The sequence below is a fragment of the Aedes aegypti genome, chromosome 3 (assembly GCF_002204515.2).
Source record: "Aedes aegypti strain LVP_AGWG chromosome 3, AaegL5.0 Primary Assembly, whole genome shotgun sequence".
Classification (NCBI taxonomy): domain Eukaryota; kingdom Metazoa; phylum Arthropoda; class Insecta; order Diptera; family Culicidae; genus Aedes; species Aedes aegypti.
This window is the reverse complement of record NC_035109.1, coordinates 84805301-84827639: the sequence shown is the minus strand read 5'-3', so window position 1 is coordinate 84827639 and position 22339 is coordinate 84805301. Positions and strand designations below refer to the sequence as shown.

At 40.2% G+C, this 22339-nt stretch overlaps 1 protein-coding gene across 1 annotated transcript in view; it reads right to left on the bottom strand.

The window, feature by feature from the left end:
- Positions 1-20633, bottom strand: part of LOC5579180 (SNF-related serine/threonine-protein kinase) — a 163405-nt gene extending 142772 nt beyond the window's left edge. The window contains exons 1-2 of the mRNA XM_001664225.2: positions 20513-20633; positions 17253-17521 (exon numbers count right to left, since the gene is read on the bottom strand). The gene's annotated coding sequence lies outside the window, so the exon portion shown is untranslated. The remainder of the gene's footprint in view (positions 1-17252; positions 17522-20512) is intronic.
- Between the last annotated feature and the right edge of the window lie 1706 nt (positions 20634-22339).

Below are 22339 nucleotides of genomic sequence, written 5' to 3'. Positions count from 1 at the left end.
AATGGGTAACATGTGAAAAGGACGTAACTAGAAAATCGAAACAAATAAGATTTTATCTGCTCTCCTTATCAAATGCATTGATATCTACTCATATCTACCGAGATTAGCATTTGAAATCCATCGTCTTATGTGTTTTTATAATAATCACTAAAGGACCTATTTACATGAAACACACCAATTGGGTCTAATTCGAATCCAAAGGAATTAACTCGAACAACAACAATAACCTTTTAATATGCGATATGTTCATTACATTTATCAAGATTCGTATAATTAATTTTTATTTTCCCTTAAAAACTTGATGACAAAATGATACACCGTTTTATTCAATTGCTTACGGCGTTTTCCTAACAGTGTAAAATAGACGCAAGTGGTGTTTTGTTTTGATTCGTGGTTACGTCGCTTTGTATCTCCATATAGCGGAGCAGGGTGAGTAGTGGTTACGTTTCGAAAGTTGAAAATCTTACTTTCGTCGTTTCGTAAATCTTCATTTTTTCGTCATTTTAAAAATACCTTCTCAAAGTTTACATTTGGCAGTTAGGCTCTTATCACATAGTGCTGCCCGTTGTTTGGTTGCCGATGGTGACCTTGGTGGTCATCGTCATCGTCCATCTGTTTGAGCTGGCGGAGGCACGTCGAATTCCGGGATGAGTGTGAGTGTGAGGTAGTAGCTCGACATCTAACAACCGTGTACTCGGCCGTTATCAAACACTCTGGATGTGATTGTTTCTGACTTATTTTTATATTTTTTTTGCTCTTCGTGACTTCGATGCCCTGATGTCTGGTAACAGCGGGATTCGACGCCACAGTTTCTGGATTTAATTACAATTTTTTATTACTTTATAAAGCGATAGCAATGCTGGATGGCGAGAGTTACGTAAGTCATCTGCCAATGTCTAGCTTCTTATTTGCTGTACGTTTTTCTGTTTGGTGACCATCTCAATCTCAAACACCGCTAGCGCATGACGGCTCACCATAGTAGCATGTCCGAAAGAACTTGAAACTATTGAGAACCAGAGCTACAGGTCCAAAGCCCTGATAAAGGTGGATGGTTGTGATGGCTATGACCGTGGTCATCATGTAAAGAACAAACGGACATTGCTGTATCGTGTCAGCACCGAGGAGGCAGCCCCTCTAGCACGATGTAGGTAGCGCAACCCTGGTTAGGTGACCTATCGAAGACTCTTCACCAACCAAGAAAGGCAAAAGTAAGGTAGGATCATCTCAATTTGCTCAAGAAATTCTTCAATCCAGTGGCGATTCCCTAACCTCAAATCTACCTGTTCTACGATTATAAATTCTTGACTTTCAAGAACAAATTTGCATCTATCAAGTAGAGCTTTGATAGTAAGAAAGATTTCAACCATTTACTTCATGCTTCACAATATAAATTTGCTAAATTAGCCAATTTTAGATTCGTAGAACAGGTAAAAAGTGAGGTTACGAGTCGCCTCTGCTTCAATCCCAGTAGAAGTACACTGGATCAAGACTAGATATAGACTATAAGGAAATCTAACATATTTGTGGGGTACAAATAAAAGTATCTTTCAAAACGAATATGCTGAAGGAAGGAATTAAGCTGCCAAAGGAGAGTTGGTATCGAATTGCAGCCAGTGTTTGAAAGAAAAAAATGGGGAAAGAGCTACAGATACACGCGGAAGAAGATAACCAACAATAATGCTGATAACGATTAAGTGTCTGAAAACTAGTAAAAACCACCTGAAACCAGAGACTACAAAGAAACCAAAAAAGACCAATCAGTAACCCAAAACGAAGTCAAATAGTACCAGCATACATCAAGAGTAATTTTATAAGGATTCTATAAAGATTTTCCAAAGAATCTAAGCGACGTTTCAAAGAATTTCTGTGGGGATTCCTATTACGCCAGGTATTACTGTTACGCCAGGTATTGGTGGTGTACGGAAAAGTTGTAGATATAGTTAAGTTCTACAACTTTGTTGAAGACAGCACGCCGTTAACTTTAAATTATTGTAAATTTTGAGTTTTTTAAGCTTAGCTTAGCTTAGCTTAGCTTAGACTGACTACACATATCAATGGTTGCTATTCCGTGATTGACCGAAGTCAGTGAAAATGCACAAAGAATCAACTAGAAGTTCGGCTGGGATTGGCCATAATCTTCTTCAGTGTGCATAATTCAGTGCCTCTATTTATACAGGGTCAATAACGGCGCCGGCCACGTCCTTGCAGTCAGGTGGGATTGGGGGAAGGAATTTTAGTGTTTAACCTTTGCTTTTTGGAGACCGTGTTTGCCTCTGCATCTCCACAAAGGTTACTGGGAGGGATGTTTGTTAATGGGGAGGATCGTTGGGTCATAGGATTCACTTTGATAAGCGATTAGACCATGATAAACAATGATTTGTGAGATATATACATGCTTATACGTAAATATAATATTTTCATTTGATATGAACAATTTCTATGTAGAGGAAAATTATGCCGACACTTGAGGTGACGAACCATTCAAAGTTTGTTGAACAAATACCTCAATGTAACATTCCTACAGCTGTCAGGACGAAAGCATGTGTTATTATATTTTACTAATTTGAAAAGAAACAAAAAACTCGATTGGTTGGGACATCATAGAACACTCTTATTCTTATGCCGACACTTACAGTGGCGAACCATCCAAAGTTTGTTGAATAAAGTGAACCTTTCGCAAGTCTACACTTGTAGTGTCGAACCATTCAAAGTTTTTTTTAATTACAAAAATAAAGGTATATAAGAGGTGTTCTGAAAAAAAATGTTAAACATAAATAAATCATGAATCAGAGTTTGTGTCGACACTCACAGTGACGAACCATCCATAGTTTGTTGAAAAATCATATTTACATCCCACCATTGTAACGATTGAATGTGCAGTCATACATATTTTATAGATTAGAAATAGTAGCATGAAACGAGCTCACCAATTGATCCGTTATCCTTGACTGAGCAGCCACAATCCACTTTCGGCTTCACTTGTTTGGTCGGCTATAAAAAAGCACTCAGGAAAAAAAAAAAATAAGCGCGCGACCCAAAAAGAATAAAAAAAAACCGTTCGGGCTTTCTTGACGCACTGCCCAGGAGCAAGCGTCAAGGTCGAAGGATCAAACAGAACTAACCGATCGCGGCACTTTTTCAGTTACTCCAACCGAACTCACCGATCACGCCACTTTTTCACTTACTAGACCAACGCGCGACATGTTTGATCCTGCCCTCATCGCTCGCCCCGGCAAAAGCAAGTGTCAAGGTCGAAAGATCAAACAGAACTAACCGATCGCGGCACTTTTTCACTTTCTTCAACCGAACTCATCGATCACGCCACTTTTTCACTTACGAGACCGACGCGCGACATGTTTGATCCTGCCCTCGTCGCTTGCTCCGAGAAAAGCAAGTGTCAAGGTCGAAAGATCAAACAAAACTAACCGATCGCGGCACTTTTTCACTTTCTTCAACCGAACTCCCCGATCACGCCACTTTTTCACTTACGAGACCGACGCGCGACATGTTTGATCCTGCCCTCGTCGCTCGCCCCGGCAAAAGCAAGTGTCAAGGTCGAAAGATCAAACAGAACTCTATTGTAAATTTTGAGTTTTTTAAGTGTATTTTCTCAATTTACAAAAAATTACGTTCTCACAGTTTTTGCAGAAAAAATTGCCTATTGTATGGCCAAATTTTATCGAAACAACTCTATGAGTTATAAGTATCTAAAGATTTCAAAGTTTTTCACCTCAATTTGATTTTAACTTTAAAATCACAAGAACTACAAACTTGCGATGTTCAGCAAAAATGTGTATCTTTACTTCCTCTGCAACTCTTCTGAAGACCACATTCACGTAAAACTGAAAATAAAAAGTAAGACCAAAATAACTGATTTTTTGGGTCCACCCTAAGTTAAAACTTTCAAAATCAATTTACTTAGCTCAAATGAAGAGCTAGATCAAAAGTGTCTTCGACAAAGTTGCTCAAAATAACATTTTCTAAAAGTTCACAGAAGAGCGCAGCCACAAATTTCATCAAATAAAAAAGTTTGAGTCAAAATTTTAACTTAAATAAGGGCCACCATATTCAACTTTTTTCTTAAAAGAAGCAAAACTCAATTGCGAATAACTTCTCTGAAGACATCGAACGTCTAAAATCGACGAGAACAGAGAAAACACTTTTTTCCGGCTAAATTGTCGATTCGGTCCATTGTGCATTGGCATAAACGATACGTGTGTTTTCATAACAAATTTAACCACTTACAAAAAAATCGGAAGTTTATAACCGATGTTGCCGATGTGTGCTTCTTCCTATGCTGCTCAAGGTTCGTTCTTAACTCAAACCTTTTTGATAATAAATCTTCGAACTGTTTAGTAGAATACCTATAAGTAGATAAAAAACCGAATTTAGTACTATACCATTTAATTCCACTAGAGTTTGTATCCTTTGACAGATACGCGTATTTTGACCTCAACTGTAAGGCCGTATACTACACGACACTGAAGACGGCCTTACAGTTGAGGTCTAAATACGCGTATCTGTCGAAGGATACAAACTCTAGTGAAATTAAATGGTATAGTACTAAATTCGGTTTTTTCATCTACTCAAATCTCTTTTTAGTTCTTCTACTGGCCACGTGATGTCGAAGGGTTTGTTTAGCTTTGAAAATATTTGCCTATAGACAGTTAGTTTTTGACAAATCTTATAAAAATTTTGGTTGAAATTTCAGAGTACTTTCAGGCATCTTTTTTGGAAGACTTTTGATGAGCTTTCTTTAAAAGATAGGTATCAGGTATCAGGTATCAGAAGGCCGGCTCCAAAGGCACGTTCCCCACCAGTTGGGAGATTTGTGCCATCGCCATATTTGAGCCTATTTCATCATCTACCCGATGGGAGAGGAAAGGGAAGGTAAAGATGGGAGGAAATAGGAGTGGGGTCCCTTGAAGAGGGAAAATCGCATAAGCGAATTGAGAGCATGTAGCTCCATACCACAATGGGTTCGAACAGCGCCCTAAAAAGGACACTGCAAAACGCAAGAGCGTAAAGAGAGCCTATAGCTCATTACCACAGCGGGTTAAGAATAACAGAATGTCCTGAAGATTCAGGCTTCTGAATTCAGTTTCACTTAATAAGTGTTTACCAAGTAATTGGAATCGCATTTGCGCAACAACTGGACAGTTACATATCAGGTGATACGAAGTTCCATAATCGGAGTCACAACTATCACACACAAATGAGTCAGCACGCTGAATATTTGCCATGTGATAGTTGAGTCGGCAGTGGCCTGTCAACGCTCTGACCAAGAGACTGCAATTCTGCTTTGACAGATTTGTTAAATACTTCGCCACCCTTGGAGATGGCTCAGTAATGTACAATTTTGTTTGACGACATGACTCCAAACTATTCCAATATTGCTTGTGCTGAGTTGCCGCCCAAGAATTTATCTGAAGCTTCACCCAGTACTTCGAAATTGGAATAGCCGGCTCAGGGCCAATGAAGTCATGTGATGCTCCATCGCGAGCTAGCTCATCAGCCAATTCATTTCCAACGATGGAAGAATGGCCAGGTACCCATACAAGAGTTACAGAGTTGACTGAATTCAGTTCCTCAATTTGAGTTCGACATGCGATAACAAGCTTCGACCTTGAGTTGGCCGAAGCGAGAGCTTTTATAGCAGCTTGACTATCTGAACAGAAGTATATGACTTTACCCATTACGCGCTGTTGAAGTGCTGATTGCACTCCACACATAAGGGCAAATATTTCCCCTTGAAAAACGGTGCAGTTTCTACCAAGTGAGTAAAACTGATTCAGCCTTAGCTCACGAGAATATACTCCTGCACCAGCTCTACCTTTAAGAAGGGAGCCATCAGTGTAACATACTATATTGTTTGATATACTTCTTTCCAAATAGCCAGACGTCCACTCTTCCCGTGAAGGGAATTGTGTGATAAATGTCCTGTAAGGAAAGTGACAAGCAATTGTGAGATCACTTGGAGCAAGGACAATTTTGTCCCAATTCACCAAAAGTGGAAACAACGAAGTGTGTGTAGATCTACGATTCACTGGATTTTTCTCCAGTAGATCCAGTACCCATAAACGATAAGAGCAAGAAAGTGCTTCTTGTTTAAGATATATGTGTAGTGGCGCAACGTCGAAAAGGGCCTCGAGCGCTGCTGTGGGAGTTGTAGAGAACGCACCAGACATCGCCATCAAGCACATCCTTTGGAGATGGCCCAATTTTGATTGGATTGTTCTCACTTCGCCCTTTTGCCACCACACAAGACATCCATATGCCAATATTGGTCGAACAACTGTTGTGTAAATCCATTTGATATATTTGGGTTTGAGGCCCCAAGTTTTACCAAAGGTTCGCCGGCATTGACCGAAGGCCATGCAAGCTTTTTTGACTCTGAAATCAATGTGAGGTGTCCATGAAAGTTTGGAATCTAAAATGACTCCGACATACTTTACTTGATCAGTCACATTAATCTCAGTGCCAAAAAGACGTAAAGGTCGAATTCCATCGCAGTTTCGTCTTTCCGTAAACAGAACAATAGATGTTTTATTCGGGTTAACCGAAAGGCCATATTGGCGACACCAACTCTCGACTACCTGAAGAGCACTTTGCATCAGGTCGAATAGGGTGCTTATGCACATACCAACTATCAGAGCTAGATAGTCGTCGGCAAATCCATATGTTGGAAAACCGCAATTATTGAGTTGCCTCAATAGCGTATCTGCTACGAGAATCCACAAAAGTGGTGACAAGACTCCCTTGGGGGCATCCGCAAACACTCAATTTTCGAATCGCTGCTTGACGCAATGTCGAGAAGAGATTTCGGTTTTTGAGCATTTGATGAATCCAATTGGTAATCATTGTAGGTAGCCCATGGTTTCGTGCTGCTTCCAATATGGCATCGAAAGACACGTTATCAAAGGCACCCTCAATATCCAAGAAAACACCCAAGCAGGATTGCTTCTGAGCGAATGCTTTCTCGATATCGTATACAACTTTGTGTAAAAGAGTCACCGTGGACTTTCCAGATTGGTAAGCATGTTGATTCACATGAAGAGGCATGTTTGCCAAATAAACATCACGGATGTGATGATCGATAATGCGTTCCAGACATTTCAGAAGAAAAGAAGTCAGACTTATTGGTCTAAAACTCTTCGCTTCTTCATACGACGCACGGCCTCCTTTCGGGATAAACTTTACAGTAATGTCACGCCAGGATCTGGGAATATACCCGGTAGCAAAACTGCTTACAAGTAGCTTTTTCAAAACATGTTTGATAGACTCAAATCCCTTTTGGAGCAGAACAGGATAAATCCCATCCGCTCCTGGAGATTTGAAAGGAGCAAAACTATTAAGTGCCCATTGAATCGATTCAGTAGTTACGATACTGCGAGCCGAGGCCAGAGACTCGTAACTGCATGAAAAGACATTTGGTTCATCCGTAGATGCTATGTCCACACATCCGGGGAAGTGTGTATTGAATAAACATTCTAAAACTTCTTCATCGGAAGAAGTAAAGTCACCATTAGGTAAGCGAATTTCGTTCACTTGGAAATCCTTAGATTTTGCAAGGATTTTGTTCAGCCGACTGACTTCACTCAAACTGGAAACATTTGTACAAAGGTTTTTCCAGCCGGATCGTTCAGCAGAACGAAGAGCCTTCTTGTAAGCCTTGCGAGCCGACTTGAACGACTCTGATCCAGCTGAACGGCGTTTGTTCCAACTCCTTCTACATTGTTTCCTGAGTCTAGTCAGATCGGAATTCCACCATGGGGTCCCTCTTGTAGTCTTTACAGACCGCAGAGGACATGCTTCTTCAAAAGCTTCCATAATGTAGGATGTTGTAGTATCAACGGCATCATCCAGATCACTTGGATTTTCAATGGACGGAGAATATCCATGAAATTTGGTCGCAACCAATTCAATATAGAGTTCCCAGTTTGTTGATCGGGGATTCCTAAAACGCAAAGTCTGCGCAGTTACATTTGAATGTTCAAAGAAGATGTAGCGATGATCAGATAATGATTCCTCATCTGATACATGCCAATTCGTCAACTCGTGACTGATTCTATTCGAGCAGAGCGTTATGTCTAACACTTCTTCTCTATTAGAAACCATGAAGGTTGGGCGATTGCCTATGTTAAGTAATCCAAGGTCTGTACTACTTAAGTATTCCATCAGACTGGAGCCTCTCAAATTGATATCTGAGCTGCCCCAGATGATGTGATGAGCATTGGCATCACTGCCCACAATCAGCGGAAGGCCTTTTGTTACGCAGTGTGCGACAACTCGTTTGAAGTCATCCGTTGGGGATGGTTCATCATGTGGTAAATATACCGAACAATAGACGTATTTCCTGTTGAGGTCACCAACAGAAACATCAATTGTGACAGCACATACATCTCTGGTCGTCAACTCAGAAATGAGTGTAGCAACGATTGCTTTATTTACGAGCACGCATGCGCGGGGCATGGAGCGCGAGTTTGCCATTTCAAGTTTGCTGAAAGTAGCAAAAACTGGGTCCACAAGGTTACCTAGATAGAAGTTTCCTCTACGAAAGTAGGGTTCTTGAACTAGCGCCACTTGGGCTGCACCATTTTGCATGAGTCTGCAAAGATTGATCGTTGCTGTTCTTTTATGCTGAAGATTGATCTGAGCTAACCTAACCGTAGCCACTACCCAAACTAGGCAGGATTAAGCTTTTTGCAATCTCAGCACGAAAAAGACCAGCAACGAAAAAACCAGATCGGTATCTATTTAAAGTCGCCAAAAACGAAAGAGCACAGAATACACTGTGTAAAACGCATAATGCGAATCCATATAGGTGATAATTTAAATTAAATGTCAACATATTCATAATACCACCCTTATTAAGCCTCAGGATAGAGACTGAAGAAGGGCAGCCGATTATCTCGGAGAAACACAAGGTCACCTGCACCATTGCTCCGGGTAGCACAGGAAGGACTCAATACTGTGGAGGGCGCCCTGGTACCCCACAGGCTCCGTTAGCGGTTAGGTTTTATTTAGACCCCCCTAACCATTCATTCCTAGGCACGGTACGCATCACACCATAAATTAGGGGTCACCTGTGAGGTGGACTTTTACCACCGGAACAGGCAGTCCGTAGTGTTAATTCTTAGCCAGTTGAAACAACCGCTACCGACACTACGCGGCTATCTAGGCTGCTCGGGAAGAGGAGGTTAATATTGATGATTAACTCCTGACGTGCCCAAGCAGCCGCCAACGGGTCGAAGGGTTTGTTTAGCTTTGAAAATATTTGCCTATAGACAGTTAGTTTTTGACAAATCTTATAAAAATTTTGGTTGAAATTTCAGAGTACTTTCAGGCATCTTTTTTGGAAGACTTTTGATGAGCTTTCTTTAAAAGATAGGTATAAATAGGTATAGGTAAATTTTACAAACTAAAAATCTCAACTAGTAATTTTATAAGTGCTAAGCAGATAAGCAAAGCTTATACCAAATGAGAAATAATGCCCAGAAGAAGAAAAATAATCCCCAGAAGTCATCCGAAACAATTGCACCGCCAACACCCAAACAACCCCTTGATGACAGCAAAGTGCAGTCTCTACTGTCACCGACCAATGCAGGTCACGATAGCGTGATTGAGCCCATTTAACACATTGCAGGGAATAGAGGCGTCTGAATTCTCTTTGAGCGAAGCCGCCACCGTCGCTCCGGGAGCTCTCACGTCAAGCATAATGCCAACCTACATTGCTCTATGTCTATACTATACAAAACACAATGCAATGCGCTAAAATCGATATCGCGACGACCCAATCTGTGCACGGTAGCCAAATGAGGAAGTATTTAAAGAAGGGGAACATTATGTGCTTTATCAAAAAGTAGTGAATGAAATTATAATTATAATAATATAATTATAATTATAATTAGACTATTGTTTGAACATTTTTAGCAACACAAAAGACAACATATGTAGCACTAAAAATATATTTCCTATCAGTAAACCGATATAAATAAGCTGATAAATTGGAAACTAGCAACAAATTTAAACTAAGCACTGAAAAATTGGAAACACATCCAGGGAAAAAAATCAGAAAGTTGCCAAAAATAATTGTAAAAAAATTGGTAGCTATTTATAAGGTTTATTTATTTTCTAATACTGTAATATTTATTTTAAATTTTATTTTGATAAATATTTAATAATGAAACGAAGGTTTTCAATTTTTTATTGTCATTTTTGTTATTTTTTCGACATTGTTTGTTTGTTTGTTTTTGGATAATCTGGCAATGGTTATCTTTTTCTTAGGGCATGATAACATTTTCCCCATCTGTGCACAATTCGTGCAGTAGCACACTAAATACTAGCAATTCGTGATGATACCTATCGCGGAGACGACAAAGGAAAACCGAAACGCAAGACGTGGTTTTTGAGGTAATCCAAGTTTCATAGAAATCGCACAGTGCACAAAGCCTTGCAAAGGAAGTCTCCTGCCGAATGCGGCTAATGAACTTTTCGGATCAGACCGTGGTGGATCACGTAAGAATCCCGCTAATCCAATTGAGTCATGCGTGTGTGCATTCGATGGCAAGTTGTTTTTATCCCCCGGAGCGCCTCCTGTTTTCGAGGAGTTCGGATTTGTTAGGTTTTCCAATTGTGGCGTTTCGAGTATTATTAGCTTGTTGTGAGACAGGTGACAATCGCCACTGATTAGTAGCGGAGCGCCACTTCGCACTGGTTGATGAATCTATTTTATTGTAGTCCAATTTATCATATTTTAACAGTTTAGGACATTCAAAATTGTGGATTATAGATGAAGTTCATCCAAATTCCATCACGAATTTCTCAAATTCCTTCAAATCAACAAATTTTATCCAAGATCATTGACGAGAACCTTGGTACCTTACCTTACTTCCGAGATTCTAAATAGATGCTTTTCATGTTCCTATATGTGTAGCTGAAAAGATGCTCAATAAATTTTGAGAACAATAATGATGATCCTTAGCGCATTTGTGGCATAATTCCAAGTGAAGTTTTGAAAGGACTGTTTGAAGGTCATAGCCAAAATTCTAGTGAGATTCTTGGAGTATTTCTGAAGTAAAACCTTTGAGACAACTTAGAATGACTTCGACAGGTTTTTTGGTAGACTTTAGATTTGATCGTTCTTGAACCCCTGGTAGGATTCTGAGGAAAATCTTTCAAGATTCCTCTCTAAATCATTGGCATTGCATAACCAGATTCTTGGCGATCATCTGAGCGGATTCATTGCACGATCCTTGACGCAATCATGGTCTACATTATACAGCATACTTTTCATCAGATCTTTGCATGCTCATTGAGAAAATCAAATTCCTCGTAAGAAGTTAGTGAAGCAAATATTAGATGAATTCCTTGCACGACTCTTCTGGATGAATTCGTGGACCTCACAAGAAACGCATCTCAGAGACCTCGCTAGGACACCATCAAGATAGTCCTCTTGAAAAAACATGTATACTATTTATGGAGTAACATTTGCTTTTCGCTAAAGGAATTTATCAGAAGATTAAAAGATGAATCTTTGGCATGTTCCTTCCAAGAGTATATGTGGATTCCTAGTACTTTTGTTGAAGAATTGCTAAAATTAGACAAATTCGTAGCAAGAATGTTAGTACATTTTAGACAAAATTGTCTGAAAAACTCCCAACGAATTCTTTAAAAACAATTGTAAATAGATCATGATCGATTTTTACACGATCCTTAGCGGATTTTATTAATTGAGGTTAATAAACCAAATATTTACGGGATTTACTCCAGGACCAGAACATTTTAAATGAAACGTTATCAAAGTGTGTCGTTTCCTATTCAAGAGAGCATGAGAACGCTAAAAATATAATTTCATGTTCAGTGATTTGTTTACATGTGTAATTGCCCTCAATTTATCCAAGTAATTTAACAGATTTAAGGCAAACATAACAACGCTGGAAACAATTTATAAAAATACGAACTTAAGAGACCAGGTGTTGAATTCTTAGTAAATTGAGATTGTCTCCGACTTATTCATAGAGCTCTAAACCTGGGGGCACAATTGCTTTAGAATGTTTGGGGATTGTTTATCATTCCAGTAGAGTAAAACACCTACCCCAATGGTGAATAGACGAGAAAAAAAGTATTATCATCGCTCTCTCTCTCTCTTAGAGGCTCTCTTTCGCAGCTACTATTCGTCAAACTTGTTACAACTTGCGAATCATTGCCGATCATGGACCGATACAGATGAGATGTTTTTCTTCGCTCCATTCGATCGTGCTTCGAAATCAATTGAGAACGAATTTTGCAATGCCTGTGAATGACAAAGAGACCAGATAGGAAAACCAAAAAAAAAAACAGGAAACAGAGAAAATACTAAGAGTTTTTGTTTTCATAAGAGTTCTGAAAGTGCCTGTTCGTATTTCATTTCGCTGAAGGGGCTTCTGAGAATTTTGTGAGGGTTTCTCGGAGGAATTGCTCCGGAATTTTTACAAGAATAGAACGGCAATCAAAACTAAAATGGAAATTCTTCCAGATGTTTTAACGGTTCTCGACTACCAATCTTTCATGACCTTGTACTAGAAGTTTGAAAATGCGAGAACCGAGCACAGCACGCTAAATTAGTGGGACACGAAAAACAATGTCGTCGTTCGGGTTTCAGTGTTAGAAACTAAGTGTTGGAAAGGTTGTTGTCTGTATTTTTTGCTGCTGGAGCCAACTATTATCATTGTATTACGATGTAAGCAGTCGTTACTCTCTTCATTCTGTTAATTTTTCTACCAATATCGTTGTGAAAAACATTTAGAATTTCGATACGATACGATACGATATGAAGTATCTTTTACCAAAATTCGAAGTCACCTCAACATCAATTGTCAACTAACATAATTGTTTTTGCTTGGGAAAGCAATGTCATAAATCGAACAGATTCATATGATTTGGCTGTAGTCACTGTCGATCAATATAAGCATACATATTTCAGAAGTCACCTGTCGACTGCCATAGTGAGAATGTCACGAAGACTGTTAAACAACTCGAGTGACATCGCCATATTTTTTAGTCGACAGTAGCACCAATTGAATAATTTTGATCAACTCGAGTTTACAGTTTACTGCCAGAAGCAGAAATTTTGAAATTTTCCGGAGGCAAAAGATTTTTTTACACGGTAGTTAAGTGGTTCAGGAAGAAAGTTTGAAGTTTTGAGAGGATTTATGTTAAGATGCTGATTTCAAAGTAAGCTTTGGTACTTATTTGACTATTACAAAATAAGCTGAAAAGTTTAAGAGAAAGTCATTCACGGTTTAAGAAAAACGATGTGATTTTGGAAAGGCGTTGAAATATTATGAAATAATATGATAGTTCCAACAACTTGAATGACAACGAAGTTAAAGTTCTAAAGATTTAAGTGACAATGAAGTGAAATGGAAAATTTTAGTAGTAGGTATATTTGGAATTTTTATAGGTAGCGAGGGACTTTCGGCAGAAGCAGCAAACTTTGAAGAACAATGAGGATTTCGGGTGATAGCAAGATATTTCGAAACAAACCTGGCATTATATTAAATGGAAATTAAAGATTTCTGAAAAAAAATACTCGGAGGGAGCTCCATAATAAAACGTTGGAGATCATGAGAATAAAAGATAACTTCAGGTTTTTTTTTTCAGGGATACCTCCATAGATCTGTTAGGATCTGCTACAGCTCTGATTTAATCGCAGGGATAATAGTGCATAATAAAACCCATCTAAACAAGCTCCATACCTGGGGGTTGTATGGCTATATGATGTTCCGGTATTGTTTATCATGTCAGTAAAATAAAACACCTCCTGTCAATGGTAAATAAGAGAGAAAAACGGGTTTAACAATCGCTCTCTCTTTGGGGCTCTCGTTCGCTGCTCTTATTTATCAAGCTTGTTACAACTTGCGAGTCATTGTCGATCAGACCGATATAGAATGGATCAATTAGTTCGCTTGTTTGAGATCGGGCTTCAAAATTAAATTAAAAGTAGATTCTGCAATGCCTGGTTAGCATTTCTTAAAATTGTCCAAGTGAAGTCTTTGGAGGGATTTTAAAAGGAGACCAGAATAATTTTCATATCTTATGGTATATACATATTTAAGTTATGGCGTTCAGTCTGTTATGCTCAAAAACTAATTTTACGTTTTCATCTGACGTTTCGGACACATTTATTGTGCCTTTCTCAAGGAATTAATTGTGTTCCGTTCCTCGAGAAAGGCACAATAAATGTGTCCGAAACGTCGGATGTAAACGTAAAATCCGTTTTTGCACACGACAGACTGAAATCCATAACTTGGAACATAATCATTACAGTCGTATCCCCGAGATAATTTTCATAGGTATCTCGAAACATCTAGTTTTTAAAGATTTGGCAGGGAACGAAGATAATTATAAAAATACACATGAATTTCTAGAAGCATGTTTTAAGGTTTTTCTGAGTAATACTGTTAAAGATATTCTAAGAATTCCTTAGTTAATTTTCGCTTAAAATATTTCTGCAACAAAACCTCCAAAGATTTGAGTTTGAATTTTTCAAGAAATTCTTTCAATAATATTTCCAGGAATTCTCAAATTATTCTTGAAAAAAATGTCTCCTGTAGATCTTGTAAATTCTTAGCTAGAGATTTATTCATGGCATCCGCCAGGGATATCCTTGGGAGTTGTCAATAGTTTTATCCAATCAAATTTGGGATAAATTATCATTTGTATGAACGAATAAATATGTTTGCGTTCATTCTAGCGATTTCACTTTCAATTACTAAACAAGTAATGCTTCTATTAATCCTTCCATATACCAGGGATTCCTCTAAAAATTCCGCCAGATATTCCTACCAGGATTACTTTCCGTTGTTGGCCCATAGTGGAGCAAAAACTTCGAGTCATATGTTATTTTTCGTAAAATACAAAATAGTCTAAATTTAAATTTAACGAAAGTTGCCTGATCTTGCGAAAAAAAGCCATTTTTGTTATTTTTGGGTATATTAAATCCTGTTTCGGGTCATTTTTTGATGGAAATTTACTGTGTATTTTTCTGTAAACATTAGTTTCTAGCTGTCATAAAAGTATCGAACTTTTGTGTTTTAGTCAGTGAACTTTTGTCACACACTAGATTCGAACTCCTACTCCATCGGGGGTGCAAAAGTTCGTTAAGACAAAATTCGTAGACTAGATGAACCTTTGGATAATTCTTCGATACAAATTCTATTCTAAAAAAAATAGAGGAATTTCTAGATAAATTAGAACAGCAATCGTGTATAACATTTTAGGAGAATTTCTGGGGCAAGATTTGGCTGAGTTCTTGGACGAAAATCTGGAGAAATGTGTGTAGGAATTTCAGATTATTTAAAAAAAAAATTCCCTGACAGAATTATTGTGCTAATTCTTCAAAAAATATCAAGAGAAAGGCTTAATGAGTTCCAAGCTGAGTGCTTTGTGAAATTTATATAAGAATCTAATGATTCGAATTCAGTAAATTTTACCTTAGAAAGTCTTCGATTCCGTAAATCTACGGAAACTTCCGCAGATCTGACGTAGCTTAAGTTGGTAAGTTTTCATTTCCGAGACTGACTGCCAAAGCAGCTGCTGGGCTGCATTACAGTGGTTTAAATTTTACTGTGTTACTTCCGTTTTGGCTGCTTCGATACTCCGCTTGTGCCTGGACATTTGGGTCCACCCGTTAAGTGTCCGCTGTCTGCTCTTTCGACACATATTTTTGGCGATTTGGTTACAATCGCTTGCTCTATGGCCTTCAGTGCCGCATTTTCTGCACATCTTACTTCTGTCGGGACCATTGCAATTCCACGACTTATGGCCCTTCCCGAAACACTTGAAGCAAACATCAGGAGGCTGTTGTATGCTAGGCCGGCAAACCGACCAGCCTACATTGAGTATGCCCAAGTTCTTCGCTTTGTTAACCTCTGCGACCGGCAGCCTGATCGCCGCCACCTGGGTGCCCTGCCGGCCCTTTCTAAGGTGGATGGCCTTACTGGCTACATCGATGTCACACTGCTCTTTAAGGGCAGCCGAGACCTCCGCTGCGTCGGTGACCTCATCCAGATTTTTACACTGGAAAGTCACTTCAGCAGTAAGGGATCTTACATCAACCTCGTCGCCAAGTACTTCTTGTGCCAGTTTCTTATAGACTGCATCTTTTTCACCAATCTTAGGCGGGTCCGCACATCTGCGCCCAATTCTTCGTGCTTCACATCGCCTTCAGAACCTCGGCGTATTTCGCTTCCTCTGTTTTTATAACGAGGGCCTCGCCTAAATTCCTTTGTTTCGCTGTTTTAGGTTTATCATTCTCCTTGGACTTCGTTTTCGGTTTCTTGTGTTAAGAAACAACTCGTATCCACGGGTTGCTGTTGGCTACCCCCTGGCTCCTGTTTCTTGGTGTTGGTCTCTCCACTGTTGCCATGTCCTCTTGTCTTACGCGTAGCTTGGCTCATCCCAGCTTTTCCGTTCCGGAGGACGGCCGCGTAGGCCACTTTTCCCTTAGCAATCATACGTCTTTTCGCCACGTATTCATCCTCGGAAGGACCACTCTTTCGCATCGCTTTCAGAACCTCAGCGTATTTCGCTTTCTCCGTTTTGATAACGAGCGAATTCCTACGTTTCGCTGTTTTTAAATTCAAGTGTAGAATAGTGTGAAGTGATGAAGGATCCTTACGACACCAGAAGATACAAGCGGCTGATGAAATATGTGATTTATTGAAACCTGCAACGCAATTTTCTCGATAAGAGATTGTTTGAAAACAGAAACCAGTTGGAAAATTCGATAATGTTCACACCGTTCAGACAATTGCTATATAAAATAGTACGAAGAGTAATCGCTCCGTAACAAAACTAGCATCCACATACTTATAAAAATTTGACAAGTTTTTCTGAATCAACATTGAAAATTTGGTGTTTGTTTAAAAGACCCCAACTCCATTATTTCTGTTTTCAGTCTTTTGGATTTTATGTAGCGAATTATGAAGAAGTATGTTTAAGAATTGCTGAACGAATTTGTGGTGACATTAAAGCACACTCTCGGAGAAATTAACGAAAACTTATCTATTTAAAGAAGTCTGTATAGAATTTCTTAGAAAAATGTCTGGACTCTGGCTCCATAGATAAATGTTAAGAGAAATCTATTTCAGGAGTAATTTTGGACTTCCTTCCTGGAGAATATACAAAGCCACTGTGTAGGAATTCCAGGACTTTTTCAAAGACTTCGAAATAAATACATAATAATTATTGTCTATAGCTGAACTTACTTTGAAAATAGATGCTTATCGGCTGATGTACTCCACTTATACAACAACAGGACCTCCAAGAGGATGTTGCTCACCAAACAGAAGCAACAATCCGCAACCCAACAACGACCTCTCCGCGAGGACGACCCTAGTTAGAAGCAGCTGCTGGTATTATTCCCACAGAACACTGATATGGACACACATTGACGCACGCACACAAACCAATTTCAATCTTTTAGCTCAAAACTCGATAGATAGGTACTTTCTTTCTTAACGATTTAGCTTCTTTACTAACAAGAACACAATCGATGACCACTGTTTCACCGTTTTACTTTTCGCGAATTCACTTCCGGGATCTCTAGTTTGAGAATCCCCTCTTCAAACTAGCATTTTATCCATCATTTTCAGACACAAGACAAAAATCACCTTCACAGCAACACACATACACCTTTGCGTAGGGCAGCGGCGGCCACAAACTTGCTTTTATCCACTATTCACTTCGCCCACCCGTCAAAACGTGGAACGATACAAACAGAAGCGAAGACAGCAAACCCATCTATTCCGGGATAAAAAGCGCCGCCTGGAAGAGTTGGAGTGCGAAGAGATGGAGCAGTTGTATCGTTCTCAAGAAACACGTAAGTTCTACAAGAAACTAAATGCATCCCGCAAAGGCTTTGTGCCGCGAGCCGAAATGTGCCGGGATAAGGATGGAGGTATCTTGACGGACGAACGTGAGGTGATTGAAAGGTGGAAGCAGCACTACGATGAACACCTAAACGGCGCAGAGGAGGAAGATCTAGACAGCAGGAGGAATGGCTTCATCAGTACGGCGGATGAGGGAGACGTGCCAACTCCCACAATAGGTGAAGTTAAGGATGCTATCAAACAGCTCAAGAACAACAAAGCAGCTGGAAAGGATGGTATTGGAGCGGAACTTATTAAAATGGGCCCGGACAGGTTGGCCACTTGTCTGCACCGATTGATAGCCAGGATCTGGGATACAGAACAGCTACCGGAGGAGTGGAAGGAGGGAATAATATACCCAATATACAAAAAGGGTGACAAGTTAGAATGTGAGAACTATCGAGCGATCACCATTCTTAATGCAGCCTATAAAGTGCTTTCCCAGATCATCTTCCGCCGTCTATCGCCACTGGCAAGCAGATTTGTTGGAAGTTATCAAGCCGGATTTGTGGACGGGCGATCGACGACAGACCAAATCTTTATGTTGCGGCAGATCCTCCAAAAGTGTCGCGAATATCAAGTCCCTACGCACCACCTATTCATCGATTTCAAAGCGGCCTATGATACCATCGACCGCGAAGAGCTATGGAAGATTATGGACGAGAACGGTTTTCCCGGGAAACTGACTAGACTGATCAAAGCAACGATGGATAGTGTACAGTGCTGTGTGAAGATATCGGGTGCTTTATCGGACCCGTTTGAAACACGCAAAGGACTTCGACAAGGCGATGGTCTTTCCTGCCTCCTGTTCAATATTGCGCTAGAAGGTGTTATGAAACGGGCGGGCTTCAACATGCGGGGCACGATCTTCAATAAATCCAGCCAGTTCATTTGTTTCGCTGACGACGTGGACATTGTCGGAAGAACGTTCCAGGTGGTTGCTGAACAGTATACCAGGCTGAAACGTGAAGCAGATCGGGTTGGATTGAAGGTAAATACGTCGAAGACGAAATATCTGCTGGCTGGAGGAACCGAGCGCGATAGAGCTCGCATAGGCAGACGCGTGACGATCGACGGGGATGAGTTCGAGGTGGTGGACGAATTCGTCTACCTCGGATCATTGATAACGTCGGATAACAACTGCAGCAGAGAAATTCGAAGACGTATCATCGCCGGAAGTCGTGCTTACTATGGACTCCACAAGACCTTGCGGTCTGGTAAACTTCACTTTCGTACTAAGTGTACCATGTACAAGACGCTAATAAGACCGGTAGTCCTCTACGGGCATGAGACGTGGACAATGCTCGAAGAGGACCTGCAAGCGCTAGGAGTTTTTGAACGACGTGTGCTTCGGACGATCTTCGGCGGAGTATGTGAGAATGGCGTATGGAGGAGAAGAATGAACCACGAGCTTGCGCAACTCTACGGTGAACCCAGTATCACGAAAGTCGCCAAAGCTGGAAGGGTACGATGGGCGGGACACGTTGTGAGAATGCCGGACAACAATCCCGCAAAAATGGTGTTCACCTCAAATCCGGCCGGTACAAGACGAAGGGGAGCGCAACGAGCTAGGTGGTTCGACCAAGTGGAGCAGGATCTTGGAAGTGTGGGGCGATCGAGGAATTGGAGGTTAGCAGCCATGGACCGAGTTAGTTGGCGTAACATTGTGACGCAGGTCATGTCTTAAAGGACGTAGAGCCAGCAAAAGTAAAGTAAGTACTTCGCCCACCCGCAAAAATAGTATCACTCCCTCACGGATTGGTTGGACGACTGAAACAGATTCTGGGTGCTGCTTAAACTCGTTCGGAAGTTTTGATGCCAAGGTGGGGTGCCCGTTTTTTGTTTGATAATCCAGGTCGCCTTTTGAGGACGTCGCAGAATCGACACTTTCTCCCCGAATCCCACTCGACTTGTCGGAAGGGCCCAGCTGTCAAAAATCGGAGATTTTAGAAATGGCTCCCCTTTTGGCAGCAAGCAGGACACTTTCTGCTCTCTGGCGTTTTTCTTCAGCAGCACTTCTCGTTGGTTCTGTTCCCTTTTCCGGAGGAAAGGAATGATTAAATTATATAATTCGAGACCAATCGCTTCGGGGTCGTCGATATCGGGGATTGACGGAACGATACCGTTGGTGGAATCATTTTTTCTGCACTAGCAACTTCCCACTGGCTGAAGAAATATCAATATTTTCCGTATCGTAAAATTTCGCCCACTTTTGCAGCACCATAATAAACGCTCACACGAAACGATATCTGCACTGCACTGACTCTGTAGCTCTGTCGATTCCGGAGGTTTTGGAACTTATACAAAGGGAACGCACTGTTTTTAGGACAACCCGTTTTCCGCACGGAATTATTTTGATTGTAAACGTCACGGACCTCAGCTTTGGTCCATTTTTCAAAACACAACTTCCCAGCGCACTCTGGGATGGTGATGAAGTTTTGTGCGATGGTGATGGTGACCCCACACAGGGTTCCTTTGATGGCAAAGTCCGCCGATGTTCAAATTGCCAGTCGAAACACGCACTTTATTTCACTATTCACAAGGCACCGAACACAAAACATCGATTCGAAAAAGCCCCGTCCACGATTTTTCAATACCTGTACGGTGTGAAAATGGTCGAGTTTTGTTTTTTCTTTTGGCTATATTATTTTGCTACAACTCCGCCACCGCCGACATCTTTCTCGCTAGACGATTGAACAACGATTGTGTGCGGCGGATTGTTGAGTTTGCGAGATCGAAGCGAGCGAGGGGCGAATTTTTTTTGAACGGGGTTTCTCTCTTTCGCCCGGGTTTGAGCGCGGAGTTGTCACGAACACAAACACAACTTCGCTCTCACGTGTCGCTCCTGTGATTGGTACAGTGCGTGGCGGGTTTTGTCAGCTAGTTGTCAATTTTTTATTAAAAAAAAAATATATTGTAATTATAATTTATAATATAAGCCATTTTACGAGACGTTTCGGAACAGCTGATCGCCGAAACGGCGTCAATTGACAGGAGACCTGGGATTAAATCCAGCGTGATTTTTAACAACGCCTCATCTTACCAAATGGGGGACATGGAGAAAATGACAAAAAAGAGATCCAAAAATGTTCGTTACTGCAACATTACACCTAGTTATTGTATCAGCTACCTCTTTGTTATCCATATTGCACATAAAAAAGCACTTTTGTGATCAGAAATATTTTAATAATTTTTCTCCATTTAAGTTTTCGCCTGGATGAAAAGCTACGCTAGAGATGCGCACAGTCATCAACCATCATCATCGTGAAAACTGACGACGATGATTGAAAAATCCCAGGTCTCCTGTCATTTGACCAGGCTTCGTAAAATGGCTTATGAACACTGTTGACTACGCTCCGTCGATTACTCAGGCGAAGGGAGCCCTACTTAAGGACATATCTCCTTGAGTACCAAAATGGCCTCTAATATGGCACCTTGCCCCCCCCCCCCCCTTCAATTTCTTCTCCCTCCTCCCACGCTTCTCACAGTGTTTTCGAGAACTACTACTACTGTTACTAACCTTATTGTAGAGGGGTGGTTTCTTAACTGAAAGCATTCCATAATGTGTTTTTCGCAAATTACCAGTTTTTGAATGCAAACACGTAGTTATTGCTGTGATTTGTGTTGTAAAATACCACGCACTACCGAATCACTTCTTCTTCACGCACCGACATATTGTTTGCTAGCTTTTCAGTGCCCGTCCTAAAAATCACTTTTAATCGTATTTCTACTCTCCGTAGCAATTCAAAAATCTAATACGATGCTTGAAACACTTTAATTTTTCACGTACAATGCTCCTGGGAGCAATAAATCACTTAGGGGTCATCTATAAATGACGTAGCATTTTTTCACTTATTTTTTACACGCGACACCCCCTCCCCCTTCGTAGCATTTAGTCACAAAAGCAGTTAATATTCTTGTTTTTCAGTTTTTATGCATAAATTTAAGAAAATTTAGTGTTTCAATATACACGTAACCAAAATTGTATTTTTCTTCTCAAGTTCCCTAATTTTACTAGAAATAATATGCTTGATATAAGTAATACACCAAAAATAAAAGATAATATTTAAGTTCTTTTATCACAGATTTTCTTTTTTCTTTTAGTGATTCGATTATCCCAGTGTTTGCCAAACTTTTTTGACTTTCGCCCCCTTGATAACAAGATATTTTGGAATCCCCCCCTGATATGAAATTTAAACATTTGTAGTGTGCGTTAAACATACGTTTAAGTATTGATTAAAAAAAATAAAATTAAATTTAAAAGGTGTAGTGGTCAATCATAACGCTGCAATTAAAATACCCTAAAAATGTCTTCTACTTGTATATTCATAAAAGAGTTATGCATTATCTATCATACCATGTTAATTTGAATTGCCAGATGATTCGAAACCCGGACACCGGCCTTGATTCACCCATAAATACTT